The sequence below is a fragment of the Gavialis gangeticus genome, unplaced genomic scaffold (assembly GCF_001723915.1).
Source record: "Gavialis gangeticus isolate Ggan-Ray unplaced genomic scaffold, GavGan_comp1, whole genome shotgun sequence".
Lineage (NCBI taxonomy): Eukaryota > Metazoa > Chordata > Crocodylia > Gavialidae > Gavialis > Gavialis gangeticus.
The window spans coordinates 34,198,763-34,205,587 of record NW_017729022.1 but is presented as its reverse complement, the minus strand read 5'-3'; the positions used below and the strand labels follow the sequence as shown (position 1 = coordinate 34,205,587).

At 42.6% G+C, this 6,825-nt stretch overlaps 1 protein-coding gene across 1 annotated transcript in view; it reads right to left on the bottom strand.

The window, feature by feature from the left end:
- NAV3 (neuron navigator 3) overlaps nucleotides 1-6,825 on the bottom strand; it is a 1,048,024-nt gene that overhangs the window by 730,879 nt on the left and 310,320 nt on the right. The window lies entirely within an intron of this gene.

The window sequence follows — 6,825 nt, the reverse complement described above, 5'->3', positions numbered from 1 at the left end:
TCTATGCTCAGCAACACATTTTTGTCCCTTCCTACCCTTTGCCTCCTATCCCCCCTCCCCTGCCTAGTGCTGCTGGCATCCATGCTGTCCTGGGACAAAGAGACCTCCTATTCCACTCCAACCAGGGACTTTAATCACCTGGAACAGTGGCAGTGACAGGCATTTTCCCCCTCCCCGTGCCTGTTCCCAGACAGTTGGGGAATACCCAGGTGGATTAAGCATAAAGGGGGAATGGGAAGGTGTTCCTCGTATCCCTGGAACAGTACAGACCTCAGCAATGGCAAGTAAGGGAACCAGGAACAGGAGGAGAGGCATCGTGCCTTTAAGCACAGAGGGGAAGGGAATGGAGGTCAGGAGCTCTTAACTTTAAGACTTAAGTCCCTGGTCACTTCCCTGGTGGCATGGCAAAAAAGGGCAGGTGCAGCCACTCCACTGCGCTCCATCTGGATCCTCCCCTGAAGCTGAAAGGGTGGTTCAGATATCCTAGGCTAGAGACAGAATTTACATAAACTGGGGATCAGAAACTGGTTTAAATTTGTAACAGAACAGAAGCTCAGTTCACATAAACCAGTTTCAAAATGGCCGAAACTGGCTTAAGATAAACTTGGTTAAATGTAATATCAGACTTAACTGATATAGGTCAAACCTGGTTATGCAACTTCTGTCCCAGACCCCTTCCTGTTTCAAGTTAAATCACAGCCCCTTAGCATCCCAGCATGCTTTCCAGCCCTGGGCTGGGTTGTTCTGTCTGCTCCAGCAGAGAAGGGTTGGGTGTGGCAGGGACTCCCCTTCCCCTTCCCCAATAAATGCCTGGAAGGGATTTACTGAAAGCATCCCTCAGACAATCAGAGGCATGGGGAGACCTGCTTTGCTCCACCTTCATAATGGCAGTCCCAGCTATGATACAGTCATGAAATCAGGGGCTCTAGCTGTGTTACAGCAGTGTAATCAGCCACTGGGGCCTGCAAATTTGGTAGGCCTCTAGTCATTTGGTATGATCTGTCTCTGTCTCTTCCTAAAGAAACAAGAACTAATATGGACTTTAGAAACCTTCCTGTGGAATAAAACTTACCTCTGCCGGGCAAGGAGAGGAGACAGCAGGACACTGCACTGGAAACAGAGTGTGGTGAAAGTAAAACTGCGGCAGGTAGAGCCACCACGGGGGGAAAAGAAAAGAGAAAAAAAAACAGCTGAGCCAGAAGGAGCTGGGACCAGCTCCCCCATTGGTGTGGGCATGCTTTATGGCAGTGTGCTGGGACTGACTGGTTGGCTGGGCCCCGGGATAATAGACCTGGCAGAAGACCAGCGGGGAGGACCGGTAGTGAAGTCCCAGAGTTGGAACCTAGTCCCAGTGCAGGGACCTGGTGGCTGACCCAGGAAGGGGTTCTGCAAGAGGTCAGGAGCAGAGAGAACCCAAGGCCTTACTGACAGAATCTCCATGGATATCAGATGACCAAAACATAGACTGGAGCCTGGCAGGACCAAGTAGGGCAAGGATCCATACATGACTGGCCCATGGCAAGTACCAAGCCCAAAGAAGGAATGACATGCTGGGGGACAGGATGACACCTGATCAGGAGGATGCATACATGAGGCAAAGGGACGGTAAGGAACAATTGGACCAAAACAATGTCCCCATCCTACTGCCAGAAATTTAGAGAGCTGAAGCACCAAGGCATATGGTATACCAACTCCGACAGTTCAAGTAACAACATCTTTGATTGGCGTTAGGCAGGGTGTAGTGGAGGCAGAGCCCCAAACAGGAAGAACAGCTGGGACAACCAAAGGGAGGCACCACGAGGGACAGGACCAACCATCTTCCTCCCAATTAAAATTATTTTTCCATCAAAAAAATGGCAGGTGAGACCCCCTGGGGGACCAACCAAAGCCACCCTACTAACTGAACTGTTTCTTCGCCAAAGCAACGGCAAAGTCAGGAAGGAACCCCCATACTCAACGCCCAGGTGAATGGCATGGGAGATTACACTCCCACACTGATTGGGTAATTTGTGCTGATTAGGTTCACAGTGGAGCTTAGGTGGCAGTTACTCACCAAACTGTCTGTTCTGGATCACTTCTGAATATGTGCAATATTCAAAGTCTAGGGACCTAGGGATCTCTTCAGGCCAGTATGGAGGCACCTAATGAACCCAAGCAATTAGTTTTACAGCTGTTCAAGTAAGCTAATCTGGAACATGTTTTATGACTTAAGACACCTAAGATCTACTTAAGTCCTGTTTACATACATACAAAGTCAATTTGAATCTGGCCCTAAGTATAAGTATCTGAAGAGTTGTTTTTTTATTAGCCTACGGGGTCAACTAAATCTTGAAATTCTGCAGTTTTGATTGCTTGAATTTATAAACTTCCTCTCTGTCGTAGCAACATTAACTTCCCAATGTTCTTTTCCTTATAAGGTCATCTAATATAACAACCTCAGAAGCTTGCTTAGTACAAACAAAAGACTAGGGTACTTTTCATGTCACTTGTATTTCAGTTTCAAATTTGAAGGCCATTTGAATTACATTCATCCTCTGTGGCAGGAGAGCACATTCTAGTTGTGTCAAATGATCCTTTTCATCACACAAAGCAGACACTGTAGATAAATTAAATTGATCAGGACCTTTCTATCTACTTGAAATGCAGCTCACATTGATTGCCAAGTCCTAGTCTAAAAATCTAAAGATGTAATAACCAGGAGCATGTTTCTTTTCCATTTCTCAGAAAGCACATAGGAAATTTGATGAGAGACAAGTTTATAGGTATTTATAAGAGGTTTTTTCTTATAATACATATAGATCATAAATATATTCACTTACGACCTGATTAGTGCTATCTTTGAGTAACGGCTAGAAGTTGCTTATATATGAATGCATATTTAAGAAAGTGCCAAGAGTGCCCAGAGCTGAGTGTTTCTTTGGCATTTTGATTCATTTGAATAAATAAATAACTCCCCATAGCCACTAGTGTTGTGTTGGTATTGAGAGAAGCCAACAAAATTAGCACCCAGAATCTACAGAAGTAATATTTTCAGACAGGAAGTTCCATGGGAGAACAACCTCACAGCCTAGCCTTTTGTAGTCTCTTAGATTATTTAAAGTGTGATGTAGTGAGCCCTGACTGACTAGATCATCTTGGAAAGATTGGGGTATTACTCCAAATCATGTTAAACAGAAGAATCTTTAAAAGCTATTTCATGGATCTTTCACTATCTGAATTGCCCAAGCATTTTCATTTTAGCATTTTAAAATAGTATTTGATATTTCATTAATGTATTTTATCCCATTATAGCCTCAGTTCTCTCTTTAATGCTGTAACTCATATAACTAGCAAAAACTGGATTGCTCCATGCTCCCTTTATAGCTCTTCATTGGTTTTTGTTTTTTAAGTCATGGCTATTTTTATGCACATCTATGCAGTGCCTCAAGAGGGAATATATGTGTATCCAGTCTTTGGGCGACTCCTAACATGCTTAGGAGAATCTCTGTATTGGAGCCAGGCAGTTCTTTCTCTTCTCTCTTTCTAGTAAAGCTTTCCTTTTGACTAGCTTTTTGTTCCTAAATCAGATTTTATTTTAGACTAATTTTCCCACTTTTGTCCATTTTATTTAGTTACCCATGCAATATAGAATTTTACATCAATTTGTCTGACATATTGAAATGGAAATCTTTAACTCTCACACTGTGGCCAAAGTTTTCAACCTTGAGTACTTAAAATCAGCCATGTAAGCTATTTAGCTTTAGACCCCAAGCTTGAAAATTAGTCTGTGTGATTCTGTCCCTATTTTACTATGAGTTGTGTGCTGAGCTCTCAAGCATTATTTGTACAGGTTTGCATTTCAAGTTATCAAAATGATTTTTAAAAAAGGTTTATTTTATCCTTTACACTTTATGTATAAAGTGCTTACAATGTGCTCAGTGTAATATAAGCACAAAAGAAAAGAGTAAAGGCTAACTCCAATTTAACAGTTACTAGATAAGGAAAACAAAATGATTTATCAATAAAATTATCTTGCCATTTACAACACTCAGTATGAAACCTAAAGGAAAGAGCATAGACTGCTGGACAGAAGATTTTAAGGAAGGCACTAAGTGTGTTCATGAAAACATGGACAGAATCTAACCAGAATCTCTAAGGTAGTTCTCTTAATAAAGGGCCAATTTAGTATTAGAAACTGAGGCCTTTCATGTTGTTATTCAGCAAATGGTAGATGAAATTTGCTAGAAAAAGCTGTTAAAGTATTATAATAAAGACTGCATTTATTGATTTCCTTCTAATTCAACATATTGACTGGACCAGACAATGTTATACCAGAGGATAAGAAACCGTATTCATGCTGTGACTGAGAAAGTGTTTCAGTGTGGTAATTTACTGATGTTTTAAACAAAAGCTACAAAATGCTTCCATTGTGGGATCCCAAGGACCTACAAATCAATTCTCCAACGTAAGTATAGGCAACAGTCGATCCTCTGGATTATGGTGTACACGTAAGAGGCCTAATCAGATACCATTTGAATCCATTTGTGGATGACAAGCCAAATTCAGGAGCAATACAAGCTTGTCACAAGTTTCACAGATCCATATGTTGTCTGAGTTGGAGTCCAAATTTACAGCATGCTGTTTCCTTCTTTCTCACTTTGGTTCCATCTTCTGGGTTAAACCAGGTTCATGTAGAGCTGCACCCAGTGCCAGATGTTCCCTCCAAATCAGACAGGATCCTGCATGCTCCTCCTAGATTTCTACAAAGATATTGAATGACCCAATATCATTTTTGCACACATCATGAGTCCACCATAGAAGACAACCCCACTTTCTAGAAGCATCTTAAATCTTGCTATAGAAAATATTCTTGAGGATATGGTCTCTTCCATTCTCCTGATGTGATGGATCCATCACTTATTCTTGATAGTGGTTTCCAAGTGTGTCAGTCCTGCATAGTCCAGTACTTCTGAGTTTGGTATTATGTCTTCCCACTTTATTTCATGACATTTCATGTGGATCCTGTTTAGTCTCTTGATGTGCCTAGCATATGTAGTCGGCGTTTCTGAACCATAAAGTACAGATAACAATAGGCAGCTCTTGTAGATTCGCATCTTCACTTTAGCTGATAGTTTCCTGTTATTCCATGCACATTTCTGTAATAGCAGGAAATTCTTAGCTGCCTTTCCAATTCCATTAATTCAGACTCAAAGTCAAGATTCCTGCTGATTGCAGAAACCAAGTAGCAAAGGCTGTCAAGGATACCAAGAGATATATCCTCCAGAGTGATGTCACTCAGTTTAAGTACCTGTGAAGAATTCAAGATTGCACTTTTTCCTGAGACAAATGTCGCTTAATTCAAGTTAATTGCCATTCAACGTGTATGTGTAAATGACGGTTCCATGCCAGTACAGGAGCAGTATAAATGTCAGCCTCCATCTTCACAGCCTCACTGACAGGCTTTGGGAAGAGCAGGGGTAAAAAGGAGCAGCCCCATCCTGCCTCTGGACATATGTGCACCACCCCCATAGTGCTTTAATTTTGTAGTGCTGTGGAAGTATTGTCCAGAGTCTTCAAAAAAATAGGAAGCTAAGATCATATGGCTCCAGAATGTCAGCCACAGGCAAATTCAGGGATAAGGCTTTCTTTTAACAGGTAGCAGAAGTGTTCCAATCATAGGCCTTGGTTCTCATGGGGGACTTCAATGAGCCTGGCATCTCTTGGGAGGGCAATACAGCAGCATGCAGGCAATCCAGGAAATTTTTGGAGAGTAATGGGGACAATTTTCTGATGCAAGTGCTGGAGCGGCCAACTAGGGACCATGTTCTTCTTGATTTGCTGCTCACAAACAGGGATGAATTGGTAGTAGGAATGTTGTAGTGGATGGCAACTTGGGCAGCAGTGACCACAAGATGATTGATTTCAGGATCCTGTGGAAAGGAAGGATGGAGAGCAGCAGAGTAAGGACCCTAGACTTCAGAAAAGCAGAATTTGACTTGCTCACGGAACTCATGGGCAAGATCCCATGGGAACCCAGTTTGTGGGGGAGAAGAGTCCAGAAGAGCTGGCTGTACTTTAAAGAAGCCTTACTGAGAGTGCAGGAACAAACCATGCTGATGTGCAGAAAAACTAGCAAGTATGGCAGCATATCAGCTTGGCTTAGCAGGGAACTCTTCAGTAAACTAAATCACAAAAAGGAACATTTAAGAAGTGGAAACTTGGACAAATAACTATGGAGGAGTATAAGAACATTGCTTGGGCATGTAGGGTGGAAATCAGAAAGGCCAAAGCACAGCTGGAGTTGCATCTAGAAAGGTACATGAAAGGTAGCAAGAAGGGTTTCGACAAGTATGTCAGTAGCAAGAAAAGGATCAGGGAAAGTATGGGTTCCTTACTGAATGGGGGAGGCAACCTAGTGACAGGATGCAGAAAAGGCTGAAGTGCTCAATACCATTTTTGTTTCAGTCTTCACAGGCTAGATCAACTCCCAGACTATTGCACTAGGCAGCACAGTTTGGAGAGGAGGTGAGTAGCCCTCAATGGTGAAACAACAGGTTAGGGACTATTTAGAAAAGCTGGACATGTGCAAGTCCATGGGGCTGGATGGGATGCACTCGAGGGTGCTGAAAGAGTTGGCAGATGTGATTGCAGAGCCACTGGCTATCATCTTTGAAAACTCATCATGATCAGGAAAGGTCCTGGATGACTGGAAAAAGGCAAACATGGTGCTCATATTTAAGGTAGGGAAAAAAGGAGGATCCAGGGAACTGCAGACTGGTCAGCCTCACCTCAACCCTCGGAAAAACCATGGAGCCAATCCTGAAGGAATCCATTTTGAATGAGGGG